This window comes from Cyprinodon variegatus, unplaced genomic scaffold (genome assembly GCF_000732505.1).
Source record: "Cyprinodon variegatus isolate N-32 unplaced genomic scaffold, C_variegatus-1.0 Scaffold763, whole genome shotgun sequence".
NCBI lineage: Eukaryota > Metazoa > Chordata > Actinopteri > Cyprinodontiformes > Cyprinodontidae > Cyprinodon > Cyprinodon variegatus.
This window is the reverse complement of record NW_015151216.1, coordinates 42,047-67,828: the sequence shown is the minus strand read 5'-3', so window position 1 is coordinate 67,828 and position 25,782 is coordinate 42,047. Positions and strand designations below refer to the sequence as shown.

The 25,782-nt window shown below is 37.9% G+C and overlaps 1 protein-coding gene across 1 annotated transcript in view; it reads left to right on the top strand.

Moving 5' to 3' along the window:
- LOC107098262 (zinc fingers and homeoboxes protein 2-like) overlaps positions 1–25,782 on the top strand; it is a 176,852-nt gene that overhangs the window by 114,786 nt on the left and 36,284 nt on the right. The window lies entirely within an intron of this gene.

Sequence of the window (25,782 nt, the reverse complement as noted above, 5' to 3'; positions counted from 1 at the left end):
GTGTGTATGTATGTATATATATATATGTATATATAATGAATATATATATATATATTCATTCAACTATATTTTATCCACTTTTTATCTTCTCACTCTGCTTTTCTTTTCTTTTTTTTTATTAGTAATTTTTTAAGCGCACTGATTTCTTTTTTTTTTTTTTATAATTTCTTTTCATCGCCAGGAAATCCAAAGCACTTCAATTAATTTTCTTTCGATTTAAAAGAACTAAACTGACATTTAATAGCATTTCTGAGCCAAATCAAGCTCTTTTCAACCAAAAAAATGCCTTGCTTGTGGCCAAATTAGAAATGAAATGGACGGTGGCCTTTTTTTTTTTTTTTTGACTGAAAAATACATTAAATTAATCTTTAATAACTTGTGGTATTCACTGAAAGATTAAGAGCTTTCACCAGCTATTTTAGTCAGACACAAAAAAACGCTTTATGCTTCAAAGGTTCCTTTTTGTAAGGGAGGCACGAACTCTTGGAAAGCTCTTCTTACCTTGGCTGCAGCTTATCTTTAGAAAAACCATGTGGTTTTAGATAAAGCATCTGTAATCTGCCCACATCAGGCATACTGATATTTGTCCACCCTTTAAATGCACTAATGCTTGCCAGTAGCCTTGTTGATGGCATAAAGCACTGAGAAAACAATGCATGTTGACGCTTTGGGATTCATTCGTTACGGCTGGTTCATTAGACCAGGCACAGGTTTTACTGCAGTTGCCCCTCAGCATGACTGCAAACTTCAGGAAAAAGTCAGAGGTGTTATTTTCTCTAAGAACTCATAGCAAAAGACATTCAAAAGTTCATCTGGTTTGGTCAAAGCTTTTCAAAACTGGAATATTATCACCTGCTTTTGTCCTTCACTTGGAAAGTTTATCTGCACTGAGCACCTGTTGTAAAACACAAATGTTTTGCCATCATATGGTACAGAACTTTACTAAAAAAAACAAGTGAATCTGTATTTTTTAAAGAAGGTTTCGTTAGGAAAGAAAAAATATTGATATTGGGGTAAATTTTGCTTGGTGAAATTAGCCTCTTCACCAAAATGTAACTAAAAATAAGGAAAAATGTATAAAAACTTTTACAAGAGGACATCTTCAGAATTGTTCCTCTTAATGTTTTCTTTTTTACGTCTATCAGTTGCGTATAAAATCCACTTAAACAGGCAACATTTGTAATACAACAAATAAGCACTAAACCTGACATGGCTGTTTGTTTAAAAGTGAAATATTGTTTAAAATCTCTTTACAGATATTTTAAAATCATCAAGTCTACAGCAGAAAAAAACACTTAATAAGTAAAAAAAAAAAAACTCTTAACTTTCTGATTGTTAAGACTGATGAAAGGTTTATAAAAAAAAATAAATAAATAAAAAATGAATAAAAATTCCTTACATGTAGTACGGTCTCTAATGCCAGGCCCGCAGCATCATTGATCCTCCACTTTACTTAAAGGAGGCATGTTTGTATTCCCTAAAGGGTCCTGAGACATCAAGTGGGGGGTTCTTTTTTTTGTTTTGTTTTTTGTATGTGACCCTTAAAGCATAAGGTGGGTCAAGATATATCATGAAATAAATAAATTTAGCTTAAAATAATTAAATATTTATTTATTTTTGATTCAAATATAAAATATACATCTAAATTTCAAAATATACTATAAAATAGCTGTCCTTTTAAACAATTAAAATACTGAGTATTAAGTAAACAATTACATTTCATTTTAAAAATGCCTGTTTTATTAATATAATTATCTCATTTTATATTTATAAAATAAAAATAGAGTAAAGCTATGATTTTAAGGGGTTTTTGGGTCACAGGTTGAAAAGTTCGGGAATCCCAGTAGAGCTGAGCTAACTCCAGGCCTTTATGCTTTCAATGGAAGGTCAGATGATCTAATGATTTATAATCTATGATTTATAATCTAATGATGATATATAATCTAATGATTTTCCCTTTTTCTAACATTTCTCTGGTCTTAAATCTTCATCCAGTCTAGTGACTCTAAGAAGGTTTAGCTTGTTGATCATTTTGATATATGTTAAAGATGTATATATTCTCAACAGATTGATAGACATGTCAAAAAATGTTTAAAATAACATGTCGTCCTTTAAAGATATTTAAACCTTAAATCAAACTATTTTTCCTTGCTCTCGATATGAAATTCTCCCTCTTGAAGTAAAGCAAGTAATCCTATTTTAAAGCTTTTTAGGTACCTCACCAGGATCCTAACCACCTTCTCTGCCTCAGCAGGATTCAGACACTTTTTATTAAGTTTATGGTCAGTCTGTGGGTCACATACTGTTTTTATTATCCTGCAGAATTACTCAGTTATCCCTGATCCTAAAGCTTTACTGCTGTTTACATGGGCAGTTTTTTTTAACATATTTTTCTGTTATGGATGATATCTTCACTGAGGAGAAGCTGTTTTTATTTTTTACCTCTTAAGAGTAGCTGAACAGGCTTTCTAAGCATCTCGACCCTCATGCTTCAGCTGTGTGCAGAATCGCTTATTACTCTGACATACGTGTTTTTGACAGTGGGAAGCAGCCGGAGAACCTGGTGTAAATCCATTCCTGCACAGATAGTCCACACAGAGCAGCCTGGGATTTCAGCTGAACCCATCTCTGGTGTCTTTTTCTAAATACACTGAAATCTTTCCCTTTTTTACCAAACTCAGACTAAATCCCTCCCCTTTTCTTCTTTCTCCCTCTGTGCTATCTCATTGATTGAAGCAAATCAAATTTTGATTTGACTTTCAGCGCTAAAATTGAATAAACATGGCTTTTTTTTTCCTCATGGATGCTGCTGCTTTGCTGCATCTCGTTGCATCATACAGATTCCCTGTTTTTTTTCTCGGTATTATGAGCTCAAAGTCACTCTGATGTTTGAACTCTTCACTTTTAGTTCATGTTAGGGAGGTTGTATGTCTTGATTCTGTTGTTCCCCTTATCAGAGATTTAGAGGCATTTTTAATATTTTTAGAGTGACCTTAATATCTCTTTAAATGTTCATGTTAAAGTGAAATGAAATCAGAGTGCCTGCCCCAAATATTAAAATAATTTGTTTCAAGGCAGCTCTTCATTTTTGCCTAACCCTGCCTGGGTTCGATGTGACCTTTCCACAGACACTGTAATTAATTGTACCGCTCACACAGATGGGTGGAAGGTGTCGGAAAACTTTTATTGCATTCAGGTGCAAAACGGGCGCCTTTATCGGAGTTTTCCACTGAACTCGGACACCTTTTGTCAAAAATGGCTGTCAAACCTGTTGCCAATGGCCTTTTTATTTTGGAGGGATAAAAAAAAGGTGTGGAAAAAGAAAAGTTTTACTTTAAGAAATCAGCACAGAGTAACCTTGATTATGGTTTTTAAAAATACCTTGTTGCTTTTCCCTGAACCCATCCTCAGTTCAACATTTGGATTTATTTCTAAATCGTAAGTTTGGTAAGATAGAATTTTGTTTAAAGAAATATTTGTATTATTGTGTTAACAGGATTCTCATGTGGGATTTAAAAGCACCGATCTGATGGCATAATCAGCCATTCTGTTGCTCAGCATGTAAAGACATTTAGAGTGTTATTTCCTAGATGTTTATTATTTTTCCTTAATTTTAAATCTCTATTTGGTAGAGTTATGTTTTTATTCTAATGCTGCTTCTTCATAGGTCTCTGTTATGCAGCAATCTTTTTTCTTTTCTTGTTATTGTCACTTGTTTTTGTGGCAAAAAGGTAAAAATATAGATAGCAAAGCTGATCAATATGTCAGACAGAATAGATCAAATATCCTTTGGAAACTCTATAGAGTGAAGCTGAGCCTCGTTGGCTCATATAACAGAAGCATTGAATGCTTTGTTTAAGTTTTTTAAGTAACTGCAGGTTTTTATCCTTTTTTACCGTATTTATTTTAAGTCTTTTTTCTGTTGCATTCTCACAGAAACACATTTTATATGTAAAATCTATTGACTATATGATCTGTTTGAATTGTAAAGTGCCTTGAGATGACATGTGTTGTGAATTAGCGCTATATAAATAAACTGAATTGAATCTATTCCTAACCGTAGTTAGAAAAGAGTAGCTCCCACCTTGCTTTGTGGTCACCATGCAGACGCCTTGTTCATTTTATCTGGACTTAGAAAGAACAGCAGGAGGCTGATTGGCATTAGCGTCCTCCGGATTAATTCTCATTTACACAATGGACTTGTAATTGATGTTTACTGACCAGGTTGGGCTGGCACAAAGGAAAGCAAAAGACTGAAATAAAATATAAAACGTATATTAAAAGTTTAAATATTTTGCGATTTAGAAGAAGCCAAGCTCTTGAGCCTGGTGTTCCTCACACTGTGCTAATTACAGATACTTTGGACCCACTGGCATCAATTTGCACAGGTGTAATTAAAGCAAATGCTTATATATTTTCTCTAATTTAGCTAAATTCAGGGTTTCTAATCTTACCGCACATAGAGTGTGTGGATAGAAAAGTATTTGCATTACAAGTTTACTGGTTGGATTAGAGGTTGAGCTAAATGTTTACCTTATTTCACCACTTTTCAGCCTTCTGATAGGACACTGATTTATTCTGAAGCCCAAATGATAGAAATTAGCGATGCAAGGAGATTATGTGGCATTGGGAATAAAACTTTTTGCAGTTAGCATGATTTTGTCTGTCAGAGTTAGCTTAAAGGAAGCAGATGATGGTTTTTAATCATTTTTTGTGGCTGGTATAAAAAAAGGTAAATGGTCAAAGTCTTATTTTAAGGACTTTGATAAAATATCTTTGTATACAGCAGCTGGATTACCAAGTGTTTAAACATTGTACAAAATGTCATAAAACATTAATTGACACAAAATACTGTTCACTGTGAATGTTTTTAAGCATATTTCGACATACATAGCATATTTTAGATACATTTTGACATAAAAAAGTTCAGTAAAATGTAATAAAATAGTAATATTTTGTGAGGATAAAATTTTGACACCCCTACAGTTATTTATTTATTCCAAATGGCTAAAATCCCTCACACATATCGGATGCACATGATGGGGAAAAACATTATTCAGCGTCTTAAATGCATTTTTTCCAGTTTAAACCTCAGACATTCAGGTCGATTTGCTCCTTGCTATTGAACTGACATCTTCATAAGATCGAAAGAGCTGTTGGGGCCTTCGGGGGACAAGATTTAAGAATCCTAAAAGGCTTGTTGGGGATTTACAGAAAGTCTCCAAATCAGTTATTACACAATATTAAAAAAAAGCAATCTGCATCCACATAAAAGCCCAGAGCTGAACAACGGGAAAGTTCATACAGTCTCAAAAAACCCTGGATCGTCATCAGGAGACCCACAGCAGGCTGAACTTCTCTTTCTCAAAGTGTACATACCTGTTTAGATTGGAAGGAAACATTTTTTTCTTAAAGAAAAAAGAGGTTCACAGCAAAGTTTGGCATGAAGGACTTTAACAGAGAGCAGAAGTTATAGACCAACGTGTTTTGGACAGATTAGGGGGACAGAGTTGTACGTACAACTGAAGGAACCTAATTGGAACTGTGAGACACAAGGGTGGAAGTATGATGGTTTGGAGATCTTTTGCAGGAGCAGGACCTAACCAGCTCACCATAATATAACCAATCATTCATTTTACCTTGTACTGTATGAAAGGGTGTTTAACAAATAAATAAAACTATGTGTCATAAAACGCTTCACCTCTGCTATAGGAGAAAATATATTCCTGTAAATCAGGCAGAGAGGTGCAGAGAAATAAGAAATGGAAAGTCCCAGAATGACCCCGATCTCAATTCAATTCAGTTTCAATTCAGTTTATTTATATAGCGCCAAATTCACAACACATTTCATCTCAAGGCACTTTACAGTTCAACCAGATCACACAGTCAAATTGATACAAAGTTTTCTATCTAAGGAAAACCAGTTGATTGCATTGACTCATTGACTTGAATGCAATCCCTCACACTAAGCATGCTTGTAGCGACAGTGGAGAGGAAAAACTCCCTTTTAACAGGAAGAAACCTCCAGCAGAACCAGGCTCAGTGTGAGCGGCCATCTGCCGAGGCCGACTGGGGTTCAAGGAGACAGAGACAGAGAAGCAGATCGCGAACTTTCTGAGGTGCTGTGGGATGTTTGGAGCGGCCTACCTACAGTAGTAGCCAATCAAAATTTCCCCACTTTCCTTGTTGGGCCCTTGGTTGGTCCTTGGCTGGTCCCCTACAATTCAAAAACATCAATAATTGTTGTAAATTATTCTTTCTGTCATGATTAGTGGACATTAGGATCTAAAGAGTAGCGTCATCTCCTGGTCAGACCTTGTAATTCTCCAGTAGCTTGAGGTTGGACGGGATTCTGCTGGGAGTTGGAGGGAATTGGGCTGCCATTCGGCTGGCGTTTGACGGGGAAGGAACATTTTGAATGTCTGCTACTGTTGAGTAAACAAACAAAGCAAAAATGACACCTCCAGCATCTGAAAGGGAGAAACTAGGCAATGGCCACAAGAAGCATCATGATTAGGCGGTTAGTGATTAACAGGTGAGTCTAGGCTAATTGTAGGGGAAGGTTTGGATTTATTTCACTTTTTTCTCAACGATTAAAAATCAGAGGTTGTTAAGTAAAGATCTGCTGAAGAAGACGGGTTAAATTTCTCGATCAGAGCATAAAACTCTTGACATGTTGTATTTATGGGATAGATTCACCTTTTTTCCTAAATATTTTAGCTTTTCCTCTTGTAAGCCCTCCTGACTTTTCCAGCCATCTTGTCTGGATTGTGTGCCTAAGTTTGTGCAGCGTATAAGTCAACCGCCATCTTGTTTAGAACGAGCGTGTGTGTTTGGCGTCGGCCGGGATGTGAGCCCCGTCCGAGGAGCCGCCGCTGTAAAGCTGCTCGCCCTATCGCAGCCAATGTCAACAGCAGAGCGCATAACTTCCCATGAGCCTTTTCCCCTAGAAGGTAACGGGAAGGCTGCTCAGCTCGCCGGGCTCCATAGGACAGAGCGTGTGTTTTTACGCTCATTTGTCAGCGTCTCTGTGGGGAGTGTGTGTGTTTCAGCGCCCATGGGTGTGTGTTTTAGTTTATTATTTGTGTCCCTGTGTGTGTGTTTGTATGCGGATGAGGACATTTTTGGCTGGTGAGGTTATTTTCTCTGCGGACTCTCTGGGAACGTGTTGTAAAGGGCAGTTTGAAGACTTAAAACATGCTTCTCGTTTTCATTTCTACCCTGCAGAGTCTCCATACAGTCAGAAACGTGTGTGTGTTTACATGCTCGCTGCTGTCTTGCTGATTTGTTCTCATTGGCAGCGTTTCTTCACGCTGCCTTTCTGTGTGTGTGTGTCGGGTCGGATGCATGTGCCTCACAGCGTGAAGTCTCACACAGCAGCATGGTGGAGGTAGGCTCCCCAGTCCAGGTCCAGCTTGTGCATACAGCAGCAGCTCATACCAGTGCAGGTAGTGCATGTGTGTGTCAGTGTGTTTTAGCAGAGAGCAGTAGAGCAGAGTGGCGGGTCTAATGCGATTACGTCCCTTGTCTCCGTGCAGAACTGATAAGGTATTAGAGGGCGGGCCGTGATGAGATTTAAATTAATTCAGCCTCCATTCAAATTCACCATGAGATGAGCTGCTCCATTATTTTGGCCTTCCAGCCCAACGCCCGCCCCCCTCCTCCTTTCATCCCTTCATCCTTTCTGTCTCTCCTGTTGTCTCCTGTCATCCTCTCCTTTCTTTTGCTGCTCTTATGCTTCAGCTCGTGACAAACCTACTTCCTTTCCTTCTTCAACCAAATCCTCTTTTTTTTTTTTTCTCCCCTAATTCTCTCTCTCCAGTCACTTTCATTTAGGAAATCCTTTTTTTGGGGGGGATTATTATTCATTTGTCACTTATCCCTCACCTCTTTTCTCAGGTTTTCATTTCTCTCTTTTTCCTTGTTCTGTCATGACATCTTTTGTTTCCTTAATTGTCTAAACACTTCCCACCTCCTTTCTCCGGTCTTGTCTGACCACTCCCTTCACGTCTCTTCTTCATCACTTCATTTCTGTAGATCATTATAGTTCCAATCTTCATCTTGGGAAACTTTATGACACAGTCCAACTAAATTAAAAGAAATCCAGTTCATCCCAATACAATCCAGTCCTACAGACAGAACCAGATCCAGAACAGTTCCCTTTAAATCAAATTTTTCTTTGATAAAGTCTGTTTCAATTGTTCATTAAATGCCAAATGGTAAAAAGTTCAAACTCTGCTGAAATTCAGTCAGTTACATCCAGTCATTGACTTATACTGAAGCATGTGGGGACAGTAGAAAGCAATGTCTCATTTTTAACAATGAGAAATGGTTTCCACCTGGAACAAGCTCAGCATTAGTGGCCATTTTCCTTGAACAGACAAGTGCCATTTATAATAAACCCCTTAGATCAGGCTTCCCCAAAGTCGGGCCTAGAGGGCAACTGTCCTGCAGGTTTTAGAGGTTTTTATGCTTTAGCACAGCGGATTCTGATTGTTGCAGTTCAGCAAACGCCTGTTAATCAACTATCAATGTAAGTCAGCTGTGCTGGAGCAGAGAAACTCTAAAACCTGCAGGACAGCGGCCCTCAAGGCCCGACTTTGGGGATGCCTACCTTAAATGTTTTACTAAAGAGAGACAATAAAGTTCCGGGGCGACAGTGGCGTTGGATGTAGGAGTTTGCCCTGAAATCGAAGGGTTGACGGTTCAAGCCCCGATTCCGACTTTCAGTGTCGTTGTGTCCTTGGGCGAGACACTTCACCTGCATTGTCTACTGATGGTGGTCATATGGTCCGATGGCGGCAGTGTACAGCAGCCCCGCTCCTGTCAGTGAGCCCCAGGGCAGCTGTGGCTACAGTGTAGCTTGCGACCATCAGTGTGTGAGTGTGTGTGTGAATGGGTGAATGAATGTAGTGTAAAGCGCTTTGGTCAAGTCTCCTAACTTGAATAAAGGCGCTATATAAGTACATGGCATTTACCATTTATTGCGGCGGTGTCAGTGATTTCATTTATGGACATTAAAGTCCAACATAAAAACGGAGACAGGTGGAGATAGAAATACCGGGCCAGGTAAAGCTTTTAGTCTCTGTCTTTCAGCAGCACGACGACACAATGGTAAATTGCCCATGCCTATACAATGCTTCTTCAAGTCAGAAGATACGATCAAAGCGCTTTACGCTACATTCACCCGTTCACACACACACTGATGGCGGCTAGCCATTTTGCAGCCATCAAGGGGCCACTGGGGCCACCCCACCCTCTGACCACCATCACTAGGCAATGCAGGTGAAGTGTCTTACCCAAGACACGACACTGAAAGCCGGAGCCAGGACTTAATCCGACGACCCTATGATTGCAGGTCAACTCCTGCACCCTACGCCACTGTCACCCGACAGAAGACAGCTGAGGATAAACCCTTCTGTTTCTAAGTTGTTATAGCTTCGCTTTATTTTCTGCTGTCAGAAATGCTAGGTACCACCCTTAAACCTGTGGTTATAGAACAATACTTAGAAAATACAAGTAAACCAGATCTTTGTGTTTACAGAGAATACATGCCCTGCCTGTTTGATTGTCATCAGAACTTCCCCTACTGCATTTTTGTCAGAGTAAAGACAGGTTACATGTTTTCTGGGCTTCCTAACAAGAGAGATGCAATATTCTAGGCTAGAAATAAAACTTTCAGACAGGAAGTATGTAATTTCTTTGCAATATTCTGTTAATCGAAATATGTTCTTTGGTTTCAGATCATTATTATCTTTTCTCAATTCACTCTTGCTTTTAACTGCCTCGTGACTCACCCCACCCTGGGTTCTTCACTCTTTAGTTTTCCAAAATTTTATTCGTCTTTTTAAGGAAACTGCATGATCAATCCTGCCTTTTATTGAACTTAATCCTCTTTTACTTTAGTCTTCACTGCTCCTCTCTCTCCTTTTAGTGCCCAGCTGCCTCCAGAAGCAACAAGTTGTTTTGTCGCCATCATTTCTGATCTCACCGCAGGTTCCAGTGAGATATAATCATCTCTACCAAAAAACCCAACAACTAAAAAGCATTTGTTGTTTCTTTGGACACGACTTTGTCATTTTCTTGTTAGTTTGGCTGATTAAACAGTGGAAATTACAATTAAGCTGTTGTGGTGCTTAACCCTAACTAGAAGATCAATTTGAAAAGAACAAAACAGCCTCGACTCCACAAATAATAGTCCAGCCTGACGCTGTAACCTCAGCCCCTTGGGTTAAAACGTGTGCTTAAGCTTTAGCAAAAAAATGGGAAGGAAAAAAAAAATCCCCTTAATTCTGAATGCAGCGAAAGCAAATGTTTGTAACCTCAGGCTTCTCTGCTTAATTACTAGTAAAATATGTTTGAATATGAAAAAGCTCCATAAGGTCTCTGTTTCACCTCCAGATAATTTCATGAAGCCGAACTTCTTTCCGACACAGATAAAAGATCACACGATGCAGACGAACTCGGACAGAAGAGCAATGGCGCTCTCCTTTAGAAAAGAGCTGGTGACAAAATTGAAATCACAGCAGCCCACAGCGAGTCCTGCAGACATGCATACAAGGACATGGTAATTGGTCCTTTCGTGTCACCGCCACATAACGATGTCAAAAGGTTGTGCCTGTTTGACATATTTCTGTCGGACACTCTTCTGCTCTCCACTCTCAATCTTTTCCTACATCCCTTCTGTTTTATCTCTCACTTATTTTTCCTTAGAAATCCATGGTGAGTTTCCAACCCAAATAGCTTGTTTCCTTTCTTCACTTCTTCTCCTCTCATTTCTGTATCACTCACCTCCAACCCTTTTTTTTCTTTCTCTTTTCACCTGATCATTTTTCCTGTTTCATCGTCCCGCCTTCATTTCCTTTCCACACTTCCAAATTTCCTCACTAAGGCTTTTTCTTCTCCTTGCTGTCTTCACCTTCAAACCTAATTTGGTTTCCTTCCTTCCAAACCTCTTCCTTGTTCCCTCCTCTCCTCATTACATTTGTTATTTATTTTTTGCTCTTTTAAAATCCTCACCCTGTTCTTCCCTTCTTTTCTCCTCACCTTCCTTCTTCCCTTTTTTTTCCCCCCCTTGCCTGCTCTTTTTTGGCTTCCTTCCGCTCTCGACTCCCTCCCCTCTCCCCCTCTTGCCACAGAGACCCCTACCATTTACCCCACCCTTTCTCTCCCTGCTTCCACTGGTGAAGCGCTTCTTTAACAAAACATTTAACCAAATGGAGTGAAGCTTAACCTATCAGAACGGGAGGCTTAACGGGTGTGTATGTGTGTGAGCATGGCAGCGTGCTCCCCGTTGCTTGTGCATGCATATTAATATGTGCGTGCTCGTGTTTCTCAGCGCCTCTTCGATTTGAGTGTGTGATTAAACCGAGCCGCCGTTCAGGGCCGTCCTCTGCTGCGTGCGTCTCGCTGTTTTCGGCCCCAAATTTCAAAAAAACGATCTGCAAATAAAGCCAGTTGCAGAATCTCAGTAGCTGCCTTAGATGATGCTTTGTGTTAAGAGAAGCGTAACAGGTCTTTGAAATATTGATCTTCATATTCAGCCTTTTCAAAACATTTTAAAACATACATTTCTTTTGTTTCATGAATTTTAACAGATTAGGTTTTTTTTTTTGGTGAAGCGGTTTTCTTGTCTCTGGGAAATGTGGAAAAGGAGACAAAGCTGAGCTCCAGCCTCCAAACCTTTGACCCTCCCTTATATTTACTGGTTAAAAATACATTCTCCCCAAATTTCTGTTGAACTCAGAGCTGCAGACTGAAAGGGATTGGCTTCAGCAATTAATAAATGACATCATTTGCATATTCACAATCGCTTTATTTTGATTAAAATAGGAGCAGCAGGCTCAGATGGCAAGAGCACACGCAAGGAAATCAAACCTCCAACCCAGAGCGGCAGCATTTTTTGGCAGCAGAAAGCCGAAGCCTTCACATCATCAGCAGACACCTGGAAATCAAACATTTCTAGAGCAGGTTAATGCGCTCATTATGTGTCAGAAGAACACCAGGTACCTCTGATTTTCCCCCAGACGTGAATACATAGTGTACTTTCAGCAAATTTTAACCTCATTAACCTGAACCCTACGGGTCTCTCGCCTGGAGAAATGACAAATGTGCCATAATTGCATTCTTTTATTTACTTAATTATTTATTTTTCTTTGGAAAAAATGTGACAGAAAGATGCATGAAGGTAGTTTTAGCAGAAAAACAAAACATTGTGTTCTGGGAATGGACATTAACTTTTTTTTTTGTTCAGTCACGGTGAGATCACACTTTAGACACTTTATTGGTGCCTCTTTACAGTTTTAAACCATTAAAATTTCAGACACATCATTTAAACTTGAGCTCCATGAATTTTCAGATATGGAACAGTATAATTCAGCAATCATGAATAAAAATACAACACTTTTACTGTTTTTAAAAATGTATCAAACTGATTTTATTATTTTTATTTTAGACACAAAAGCAGTTTTTTTCCACAGCTGCTAAAATTAAGTGTTTTGAATTAAATTATGCTGCCTTCTTTATAAGTTTTATTTTATTCCCGACGTTTCTTGGAGGTGGTTCAGTTTTCTGTTAAGAAGACTTTTTTTTACTAGTAAACTATAAAATAAGCTTTTCTTTTATTTTGTAAGCAACCTCTTTTGGTATGTCTACAGTATTCGTTGTTATGAAGCCCATAGCATATGGCCTTGGGTATAAATTGCATTCTGTAAGCAAAGTAGATATTGAATTATCTCTTCACACAGAACTGTGCCTTTTAACAAGTTGGTTCTCTGGCAGTTGTTTCTTTTTTTTTCTAACAAGAGGTGTTTGAATGAAAAAAAAAAAATGGTTTCCCTCGCTGTAACGCATAAAAAAAGTTATGGCAGGCATTTAAATCCAGTTTCAGATCATTTCAGCCCATCAAAGCCGCTGGTGGAACCGTCAAACCAACGACTCGGTTCACAGATGTGGTCACACATCTGGCACGTTTCATTAGCTGGAAATGAGGAGACTAATATGTTTCTGTTTACTTTCCAATCAGGGCCAGAAGGTGAAACATCAACAGCACCTGCTCAGTATCTGTGTTAATCTCCAGTTGTTTTGTTGTTTTTTTTTCCTTCTGATTGGGTACCGGTCACTTTTCACAACAAAGAAGCGAACATCTTTGCGGGAAAAACCCCCTCAGAGCTGCATCTGTAGATTTCCCTACTTTCAAACTCTGTTATCTGTTTGCCCACAGCTGCAGAGCTCTGTGTGCAATCAACATGCGAATCCTTTCGGACCTTGCTTGTAATTTTCGTTGGTAGATTTGATTTCTAATGGTGCACACTTTTTTATAGAGACGTGAAGGGTTCCAGCTGTGAGCCGAGTGTGTTTCTTCTGGTTTGACAACATTTTTTAAAGGTTAACAGCTGTTCTTTTCAAACCGTCCAAATCACCGACTGTTTAAAGGAACGTATGTGAAACAGAGACGTGAGATGATGATGTGGTTGGGCTGAGATAATTAGTACGCTATTTAGCAAAGACATTGGAATGTCCTCAATCCTGTGTCTGTATGACTGTTTGTCTTATTGTCTATTAAAAAATCTTTTGTCTAGAGTGAAGTGAGAAACTTTTATTGAGGAAATAAATCTACATTTAAGAAGGCGGTTTGGGCGTTTCAATAGTCAACATTTCACATAACATATGTTATCCTAATGTTTTCTAAAATAGATGAAAAGAAAAAGAAAGAAAATGAATCATGAACTTTAGAGTGGGACAAAAACAAACTTAAAATCAAGCTCATGCATGAAATCAAGATAATAAAAGCAGTTTAAAGAAAATCTGTCCAAGATAAATTTAGTTATGAGGCAAGCTGGAAGCTTTAAGGGATAGATGAAATGAGGTAGAAATTTCCATAGAACATGACAATAGCATCTAAAAGAAACATTAACTGGTCTTCAGCTGGATTTAGAGCTAGAAGACTTGTCCTCAAGCTAGAAGAACGTCTGTTGAGAATGTTTAATAAGGGAAGAAACATGAATAAGGAGCAGACTTTGAATAAATATCTTGAGTCCTTCGCTGATTTGTTATTTACGCGTGTCTAAAAATCAGAATCAGAAATGATTGGATTGTTTTTGATATGTACACAAAATTTGTTTATCAATTAAATTTATCATATCTTTTAGAGCGTAGGTCTTCAACTGGAGGTCCGTGACCCCTAGGGGGTCCACAGAGGTACTGCATAGGGATCTGAAAATTTTGGTTGATTAGACTTTTTTTTTTATATTACCATCTGCAATTCTTTCCACTAATTGAAATGTCTTTAAATCCACACTAACATGAATCCAACACACTGTAGTAAACAGATAAATGGAGGCAGAAGATGTCTTTCCGTCATCAATGCACACATTCAGTGACACACAAGAGCTCTTTCAAGCTGGGCACCCTTTCATTCACAACACCTGTCCCATCAATGAGGAATCAGAATCAGAAATACTTCAATAATCCCAGGGAGAAATTACTTTCGTTACATTACTCCATCTGTAATAGAGGAACTATAGGACCAGTTTGATATAACACAATTCCATACAATATATATAATTAGGGGGTCACCGCTCCATTTAGCCATCAGTTTTGGGGTCCTTGGCCTGGAAAACCTTGAAGACCCCTGTTTTAGAGAATTAAAAAGAGCTAATCAGGCAATAAAATAAGTCTCCTTTTTTATTTAACCTGTGAAAATCCTTTTTGGTGTTTATTTTGAACAATCATATTAGTTCACTTCAAGGTTTATTTTAGAAGAAATGCTAACCACTTATCAACATTTTAGTATGAATTAAAAACATGTAGAAGAGGGCCGAGAACTGAACCTTGTGGAACTCCATAAGCAATTCTCCAGTCAGCATCATAATCTGCTGCTTACTGTCGCCCTTCTGTAACCAAAGGAAGGAATGAAAAAGGATCCAAATGTTTACAGAGTTGTGAGATTTGATCATTTTTATTTGGGCAGTTATGTGTTTCCCTAATAATGATGTAAGCAGGAGCAAGAATGAATACATGTTGATCAGGTTCTACTTTTAAGACAGAAACATGTCTACTGGATTATTTTATGCATTTGTGAATTTTTTTACCTCTCAAAACCCATCGGGTTTTAAAGCATTTACATCTAATAACTATGATTACATAAAATTACACCTTTAAAATGTTAACCAATGTAGGCATGTTAGACATCGTTGCAAAGCTTAGATTTTCCACAATTCAACCACCAAGTTCATTTGATGAAGACAGCAAGCACCAAAGCGCAATTAACACAGATAAAGCAGCATGTCAAAATGTAAACATGACAAAGCAGCCACAACAAGTAAGCATGTCTTTATTACCTTTTAATCCAACCATTTTCTGACACTCTTAAACCCAAGTGGGGCCGTGAGGGGTGCTGGTCCTATCTCCAGCGTTCTATGGGCGAGAGGCTGGGTACAACCTGAACGGGTCCCCAGTCCATCGCAGGGCAACACAGCAACAAACAGGACAAACAACCATTCTCACACACACTCACACCTAAGGAGAATTTAGAGAAGCCAATTAACCTAAAAGTCATGCTTTTGGTCTGTGGGAGGAAGCCGGAGTACCCGGAGAGAACCCACGCATGCTCAGGGAGAACATACAAACTCTATGCAGAAATAGAACCCACAACCTTCTTGCTGCAAGGCAGCAGAGCTACACATTGTGTCTTTATTACTGCTGTTCAAAAAAGACCTAATATTTTCTAGGATAAAACAAAACAACTTTGAGTCATGTTTGAACTGATGCAGCTTCGACTGTGTTTTACTCACCACATTTTCATTTATATATTTCAAAACTAGAAGGTGTTAGCTTTTAAATAATGTATCACATGTAATTTAGGCTTACAGTTCCTAAGTTATTTGCTTTTCCATTATAATATGCAAAATAGGCAAGAATTTCCCAAAATAAGGTGGATGTTAAGAGTTTAGTGATTTTAAACAATAGATGTAAATAAAACCAACGTTGGCATTTAGTTGGTTTTACAGAATATGTTATATGCTACTTTTCAAAGAACTTGCAGGTGTAAAAAAAGTACAGTTTTGGATTTAGTTTGAACAGTATTTATGAGTTTCTAAGATATTCATGTTAGAGAGAGCAGTACGGACATCCTGCTGTTTCCTGTGAATAGGAGCAGCTAAAAAAGTGTTGAAAAATCAATTCCCCTCCGTCTGCTCTGAAAAAGTTCTGCTCTAAACTCTTAATAGTAATAGATAAAAACCGTGATTGGTTTCACAAGTTATCCAGGAGTTAAAAAGTGAAAAAAGAATAGTTTAAAGTTGATTGCCCCCCTGATTGCACCCACATAAATTCTTTTTTATGTGACTTGGTCATCTTAAGTGAATATGTCGTTCGTTTAGGGGGAAAAAAAAGAAAATGATAAAAGATTCAGAGCAGTTTAAAGTGGTTCATTAGCGTGACGCTCGCCTTTCTGACTCCTCTTATCCCACTGTTTGGTTTGTGGGAGAGAAGCTGCATTTTCACCGAAGATTAATGAGAAAAAGAAAAACAGGAATTGAATATAAATCGTATGGTGGCACTGACCTTTTCTATGTGTCCTGAAGACTCTGTGTCTTTTTTCATATTCCTCCCACCTTCCTGTTTTTTGTTTTTTTTGTTTTGTTGTTTGTTTCTGTACCCTACCTTGCATCTTGAGCTCAAAATGAGTTTTGTTGAGATGCAGCTCAGCGCTCCGGCGATTATTTATTTGCCTTTTATTTCCTTTATTTAACTTTGATTTCCCCTGGTTAGTTAGGTGGGATTGAGTGGGGAGCAGGGAGAGGGTCTTCCCACTCAAGTTCAAGGCTCCAAGCTTGTCACATCTGCGTGCTCAAGGGCACTTCAGACAAACACTGAATACCTACTTTAACCTCTGACCTCCCTGAGTGAGAGTAGAGTTTGCAGAAAAATAATTTAGCTCCCCCTGTTGATGCGTTTCTCAGAAAATAGCTGCAGGCAGAATTAACTTTTTTTCTCACCCCTCATTAAATTAAAAGGGAATCTTAGGAATAATAAAATTGTAAAAAGCGCCAAGGAGACGAGAGGGACAGGAAGCAGGGTCCAGGGACGAGGAGCCTTTACAGAAATCAACGCAATCAGGGCTTTGGCAATATCCGATTTATTCACAAACGACCAAACAATGTTCATTATTTTGCCGCATGTGGAAATGCTAATATTACCATGGAAACTGAGATCAGGCAGAAAACTCAGCATTAAATGAGATAAAGGTGTGTCCATGCTGAGAAATTCTGACAAATCTCTCAAGCATCTCCTTCAGGTTTCCCATAAGTGAGATAAGAGCTTCTGGAACTTATTGCAGGGGAAACGGTTTGTCTGGAATCAGGCATCAGATCACCTGAATGTGGCGAGGAGTCGATGGTTATTGATGTACATTTTTGGGGGAAAGGACTTTTTTTCCCCCATTCTGTTATAAATGATTGTTTTTGTGTGTTTTTTCCTGAAGTTTAGTTCAGGAATCTGATTCCCAGCGCTGCAACACGATCACATTTTCTAAATAACCCACATCCATTTAATAATTCAACAACACAGCCAAAAAAGATGTGAGTATATTGCTGCGCTTTTAATATTTAAAGGCAAGAAATCAGTTTTATTATACAAGAACTTAGTTTTGCAGACGTTGAACGACACCATTCCAGACGGTTCCTGTAGCAGTTTTAAAGCCTAAAAAAATTTTTTGTTTTTGAAAGTTTCCTGTAAACTGTAGTGATGCAGTTATAGTTATGTTGTTATTTGTGCAGGTGATGTGCTCATAAGGGAGTAGATGACTGGACTCACACACACATTCGTGTTTTACTCACTTCCACCTCCTGCAGCAGCACAGAGCGTTCATTCAACACACTTTTATACTTTATTAGATGACATCAAAAATCATCAAAATCAATCATAATAATCTGACAGTGGGAGGTTTATGCAAACAAATGGCTCTTCACCCAGGGCTTCACTGTTCCTCAGAGAGGCACAAGCAGTGAGGGGAACGAGACGTTTTTTGGAAGCGTATTACGCTGAGTTCAATCTGAAAAACTCACAATTTGGAGAAATTTGTTGATGCAATTACTTACTTTGGCGCTCAGACCTCGGCAGGTTACATATCGCTTAATTTTGATAGATATTTATGAACAGGAGCAAAGAATAGGATGGATGATAGAATGAAGTTGGTCAGTCTGTAGATTGCTGGTTAGCGAGACGGTATACTGAGCTTTATGGGGAGATCCAGTGGATTGTGTGAGCTGATACTAGAGCTTTACTCAGGGACCTGGAAGATGGAAGTCCAGTTGGATAACACAGGTTGAGGGAACCTGTCCATGATAAGCAAGCATGAAGCGACAGTGGAGAGGAAAAACTCCCCGTTGGGAAGAAACTTCTTGGAGAACCAGGCTCAACATGGCGGTCTTCTGCCGGACTGGTTGAGATGAGACAGGGAACACAGTAAGAGTCCAGGAGGAATGACACTCTGATGAAGCTTTAGCTACGATGGTGGAGGAGGGGCTGGAGGTGGGTTGAAACGGGGTCTGAACTGAATGAAGTCATACAGCGCATCCACAGCCTGCGAAAAGGAGAACGCACGTGGATCGGAGGCCTTTTAAGATTAACTTTGGATGCTGATTGGCTTTCGTGGAGGTGTGGTTCAAAGCTGATTGGCTGTGCCGCAGGTGGATTTAGGAGAGCAATCAGTTTCTTCAGTTGAACTTCCGCCTAGGCTCCATTTTAATAGAAGCACCTGATCCAGTTCCAGATATTTGCTCAGCACCAGTTTAAAGGACTGAAACAAAGGTTTCATTTCATTATGGTTTCTGTCTGATCTGTCTCCTCCTCTCTGCACTGGCTACTGCTCCGTTTTCAGATCAATTTTAATGCTTGTTTTTAAAGCCCTTCATGGTCTCCGTTACATTTAACTGAAATGTTGACCTCCCATCGCCCCAGCAGAGCTCTCCGGTCTGCAGATCAACTGGTTCTGGACTTTCCCAGGTCCCGTCATAAACAGTGGGGCGATCGTTCCTTTGTGGTTACCGCACCTAAACTGGAACACCCTGCCCATCGGTCTCCGTGTTCTCACAGATTTGCCCCTTTTTAACTCCAGATTGAAGACTAATTTTTTCAAACTGGCTTTTGATACGTAGAAAACACTGATTTATTCTTAGGATTTTTGTTTTACCAATGTTTTTATCTTTTTTTGAAGCACTTTTCTCTTCCTGGTGTTGTTATAAAGAGATATACAAATTAACTTTGACCAGATTACTTAAACTGAATGAAACGACACTTAACATGAGTCCTTTAAACACAATTTTACATAAAATTATGGTTTTATTTGTAACTTTGCAACACTTTTTTAGTTTCAGTACTATTTTATATTAAGAGAAGAGTGAAAACTTCAACCATTAGATGTGTTAGACACTTATTTAATCTACACTTATTTCATACTTTTGACGTTTTTATTTTACTAATAAAAAGTTCTGCAAACCTTTCCTTTCTGTATTTAATGATAATTCTAATTATTCACATTTCTATAGAATCATATGTCCTGCATAAACATGTTTAGGAAGCTTTGATTATAGTTAGAATGTATTATTACTTTGTTTTGTAAAGTAAATACATAACAGGTGTTTAAAAAACAAAAGCTTTTAGATTTGATCTGTTTGTCTTGTTTTGGGACACGTCTACGATTTGGTTCGGTGCAGCAGAAAAGGAGCAAAAACACACCAAGAAGGAGATTATAGGAGCACGGCGACATGCTGATTTAGACCGTTACAATTTTCCTGCTGCCTCTGGTGATGCCTTTAAGAAAAACATGCAACATTGTGCAACTCGTTCTGTCCTTGCTAGCTGCAACATGTCTGATGCTTTGGCTCATCTGGGAAGACATCACCCAATAATTAAAAATAACACATTTCTAAGTTACATTTGTGTTTGATCTTTATGTCCACATTGTAAGGGTGAGACTATAATTTAGTCATAAATCGTTTCAAGTTAGAATTGTTTTATTTCTGTCGATTTAAGAGGCCCATTCGGTTCTTATTTTGTCGGAGATTTTGCTGTAAGAACCGCTGCAAAGTTACCATTTAGTTAAATATGGCACCCAGCTGCTGGGGGCTGAACTTCCACTTAAGCTCTTCAAGATGCTGGTAACAGTATTTTAGGGTCCGGATTTAGTGAGGATGTGGCACCAAGTATGTACTTGTTCTGAGCAATAATTTAAGGCAATTAAATGTTGTGTTTTTTTGCCGAATGAAGAGAAGTCATTGTTGAAATCATCTAATCAGTAGTAACCACCTGTCCAACGCCAAATATATGTGATTTGTGGACTATTTACAAAAAAAACTTTAAAAAAAAATCTGCTCAAAAAAAGAACTGTGAGTTTTCTAAACTATTTAACCACTGTTTTTGTTTTTTAACCAAACCAGGACCTGTGGTTGTCACAGTTCTGATCCAAGGACTATCCATAAATAAAACAGTATTAGTATTAATTTAATTAGTTTTGTTTAGAAGGTGCAAGTTACTGGAATTTACACTGAATATTGTTAAATAGACTTTTGAGTTTGAATATTGAATTAAATGAACAAAACCAGGAATCTAAGGCTCTTTCTCCAACAGGACAAGAGTTTGTGTTTATTTTTAAGAAATGCTTTTGAGAAGAAGCTGAGCTGACTGTTTTACTGAGCCAGTTATTTTGTTCAGATACACTGTGTTCCTGCACTTGGAATAAGTTGGAAATGCTGTATAATCATTTTCAAGGTCCTGGAAAGTAAAATAAAAAAAGAAAAACAGATTGTGGAAAACTTAACATCTGTTAATTGCTTAAAGATTATAGATAACAATGCTATTTCCATCTCAAATCATATTTTGGTCCCATTTCTTATGAATAATTGAGGAAATTAAAAGTTAGATTTTAACCTCCCAGAAATAGTTTTTGTCTCAAAGTTGAAAAATGCAAATGAATAGTTTCTTTTTTTCTGCTTTTCTGACCCCTAGGTAAATTAAATCAATTTTTTTGTGCATCTATTTTAACGCTGTTTTGTTCTGTACAGAATAAAACAATGAAACTATTTTTTTAAGGGAAAGTTGAGGTTTTAGTTTACAAATAAAAAAAAAAAAAAAACAGAATAGTTTAGTCCCAGCCTGGCCAGTTTTTCCAGTCCATCTTTAAATTTATAATTTAATCCACCGGTGTTGTTGTTTACAGGATTCAGAGATTAAAAACCACTTTTTAAACTGTTTGTGGCATCTTAACTTTCAACCATTTATGGTTCATTAAAGTCAAAAGTCTTCCTTCATAGTAACTGGGTGTGAGTGAAGGACAATCCTGTCCAGATCCAGAGATTTAAAATTCAGCAGGTCTAAAATAATCCAGATTAAAAGATGTGTTGAACATTTTTCACAATACGGAATCAAAAGCCAAGTTCAACTCTTGGTAGTTTCTTGACTTCACAACCTCAACATTTAAGACCTCACCACTTTAAAAGCATTTCCCCAATAATATTTTATACTTATACGTCCAAACACCCTAAAAATGATTATAAATAACTGGTTTATTCTGATTATTCCCCTAGTTAATCTCAACTAACCTCTCAGTAGGTCTGATCTGAATTCAGACCATCAGAGAGGCAGAAATCATTAAAAAAAACATACTTTTTATCTATGTTTGTATTTAAAATATCCCTAAAATAAATTATGTGAAACCAGAAGTTATATGTAAAGATGCATTTTATAGTTTTTATTAGATATCCTTTAGCAGAACATCCTAAAAACAGCTCCAGAGCTACGCCCAGCACATTTTAAAAACAGTGAAAGTAGAGAAATATTAAGGAATAAATGTGGAGTAGAGGAAAGCACTGTGACTGATAAAAGTTTATTAGAAGCCCTTTCTGGACTCCGAACTCCAAGCCTCCCCCTCCTCAGCGGGGCTCTCTCCACGCCCAGCTCTTGAAATTTTTCTTGGCAGTCCGTAACGTCCCTCAGAGGCAGCATTACTGCCCATGTGACAGCAAAGCCCACCACAGAAACCATACTAATGGAATTCTCTTCGGCAAGGTGTCCCGTCTTTGCCTATTCACTTGAAGAGGATGAAGCCCCACCCCCCTCCAGCCCGGTCCAAAGGAATGCGCTGCACCCCCAGCAGCGCTTTTATGCACATGTGTCATTGCAGGATGGTTGTTTTCATTTACATTTTCATTCCAGGCAAACTCACAGCGAGAGGAGTGGAAGATGAGGCCTGCATTCCTCAAACAGCAGTAAAAGCAGCGCTCAGCAGGAAGGAAGCAGTCGGTGATTTTACTGTAATCTTTGAGCGAGCATCTTAGAGGAAAATGCTGGGGGAGGGAGGAAAAAAACAGAAACAATGAAAGATAGATGAATTGTTTAAGATGGTGATAAAGAACTGGACTTATTTCACAAGCTGTACTTATTTTTTTAAGGGAGCTTGTTTGCACTGAACTGCTGCTTTATTCCCAGAAAAATATTACTTAGAAAAGGGTTATTTCTGCCTGCATTAAATTCAGTGTTTAAATTACTTATACTCAAGATCTCTGTGCCCTTTAAACTGGTTTAAACTATTTATTAGAGGTTCTCATTTGTCTTATAATTCTGTAAAGAATCAGAAATAACCCTGACTGCAGACCTTAATGTTTAAGCATAATGCTGAACATTGTCTGACCTCCTGCATAAATTTAGTTGTTGATCTTCTTCTGATGTTTTATGATGTATTCATAATTCCACTGGAATAATATTTCTGAGAGAGATGCTTGTGGAGAGAGGCAGCTTAGGTTGGGAGGGTGAGTCTGAGTTTAAAATCTCCTTCTTGAACCAAGGAAAGGATTCAGGTACAGACTTAAAAAAAAACTTTCTAGAATTTGGTTTCAATAGGGTTAGGGTAATCCATCCATCCATCCATCCATCCATCCATCCATCCATCCATCCATCCATCCATCCATCCATCCATCCATCCATCCATCCATCCGCCCGCTTAGAAATTAAAAGAATAACTCTTTTTTTTATTTAGTATTTAAATATCCTTAGTATCAGTTAGTGCTGAAATTTAACTTCTAATGGATTTTTCTGCAAATTGATTAAAATGTCCATAATTTTTTTCCAATTAATCGATTAATAACCAAATAGCCAAAGGTTCCCTAAAGATTTTTTACCAAAATAAAACCAGGTGAAACTAAAACTTTCCCACTTGAGGATTTCTGCATAGAGCATATTGACAGACATTTTTTTAAAATCTTAAATGCAAAATTTTTACCTTTTTTTCTTTCTTTTTTTTTTTTTTTTTACCATTTTGGTATAATTGCTGCTCAAGGTGGGTCGCTCTGTCAGCTAAAGACACGTAGAGTCTCTATATTCCAGTTAATGATGAATTGATTACTAAATTATTTGACGATTATTTCAATATTAGCTTTATCGCGATTAATCCGATTCTTTTCTTAAGCCCTAGTTGAGAAAAATCTGGATTTGCTGCATCCCTAGTTGAAACGACCATTAAATTCTTGTGTGGTTTAATATTAATTCAGTTCATTTAGAAGTACTTTATTAATCCCAAAGGGGAAAAATTAAATATTGCAGAAACTTGTAGTTTTTTAAAAACCAGTTGTTGTAAATGTTTATAACTGTAGGATCAAGCTAAGATTAACTGGATCAAGCGTTAGATCTCTAAAGGTTTGATGCTGGAAGGAGTTAATTTTGAACATTTTAAATTTGGTATGAAAATAACGCAGATAAAACTAAAAGAGCTTTGACTAAAATCATGTTTTTGGACACTATTACAAATGTCTGAAATGCAGAAATGAATGCATAATAAATAAGATAGGCCACCTTTGAACAGTCCCACTGAACATTTTGTCATTTCCTTCTTCACACATTTCAATTTGAGTTTCTCTTTTGCCTTGTTTTTCTTCTAACATCCGCACATAGAAGGAAGCCTGTAACACTGCAGGTGTTTTGCTGAACAAAGAAGTTAGTGGAAATTTTTCACCAGCTTCAGAACCTATAAAAGTTTCTTCAGTTTGGAAAAAAAGCAGAAAAAAAAACCCAGAGGACTGTATGCATGTAGGATCCTGTTTTCTTTGCGTGATCTGTGGTTGAATGAATTCCACGAATCTTCTTTATGAAGGAAAAAAAATGCACACAATGCCATTTGTCATGGGGTTTAATCATCAGAAGCTCATGCATGCGTGCAAAGCAATCTTGTGCAAACCAGTTCAATTCAAGTGCAAAAGAGGAATTCAGTGCTAAGGGAGGAAGGGAGGCCGTTATTCCAGGCTGGTTCTCTGTAGCCAATAAAGTGAGTCTCAGCTGCATCTTGACTATTTACATTAATCTCTTTTCCTTTATTGGGTTGAATTTCACATTATTGTTAATGAGGAAACACGGTTTTGAGACGACCCACAGGGACCTGAATATCCCTTTCAGATGTCACTAGAACTCTATATTGAAGCAGTTTGAATTAAAGCCGGAGAAGATTTAAAACGGTCCATGTCAGCATTGAACAACTATAATTTCTTTCATGCTCACATGCCAATAAAAATAATTATTACCCAAAGAATATCCTTTTTAATTAAAATAATCTGCAGGCTATGACTAAGTGCATATAAATAACAGAAGCTTTTCTTTCCTCTCCCTTTTTTTGAAAACATAAAGTTCTTAATTCCTTTTATTACTCTGAATCCCAGTCTAGAATATGATTTATTGCTGGGTGACTGTGAGCCTTGCTGGCTTCAAAAATGTATAACTTATAGTTTTAAATATTTCAGAACCCCCACAAAATTTTTGTGATGCTAATGTTCAAACAGATTGAGGGTTTTTTGGGTTTAGGAAGACAAAATTAAACTTATCCAAGCAAAGCTTTTTTTCATTAATGAAATGAAGGTTTTTGTTAACAAAAAAACAAGCTCAGCTTGATTCTTCAGACAACTGGTGTTCAAATTTTACAGGTGAACAAATCTCCAGGTCCCTGGCATCAACAAGGCAGAAAAGCCCAAGTAAAAATGGCCCAGTACCACACTGAATGAAAAAGGATTCCATCAGCATTTCCTTATTTCAAATTTTAATTAAATCGATTTGTTTTTATTAGTGTTACGCCGATGCCATTTTTTGGCCCCGATACCTGGCTTTGCATTATCTGCAATACCGATACCATCTGTTTGAAATTGATATGTGTGTGTATATATGAAGAAGGGCGACAGTGGCGTCGGATGTAGGAGTTTGCCCTGAAATCGAAGGATTGACGGTTGAAGCCCCGGCTCTGACTTTCAGTGTCGTTGTCCTTGGGCAAAACACTTCACCTGCATTGTCCCAGGGCAGCTGTGGCTACAATGTAGCTTGCCACAATCAGTGTGTGCGTGTATGGGTGAATGAATGTAGTGTAAAGCGCTTTGGTCAAGTCTCCTGACTTGAAAAAAAATACCATTTACCAAGCACTAAATACTACTTGGATGTAAAATAATTGCATTCATGGTTTTGTCAAGCTGCTGCCTACCTTTGCGAAGTAGGAAAAACTTTTTATTACCTACCTGGAATGGGTGACAATAGTTGAATAAACTTTTGGCTCTCAAAATGGTATCAGTGCCCTATTTGTTGATACTCACCGATACCGATACCACCATTTTAGTGCTGGATCGGGGTCCCGCCTGATACTGGTATCGGTGCAACGCTAGTTTTTACGTTTGAAAAACCATTAGGGCTGCAATGAGAGAACTAGGGGTGGTAAAAAAACACATCCTACAAAGACAGATATTTACATGGGAATGT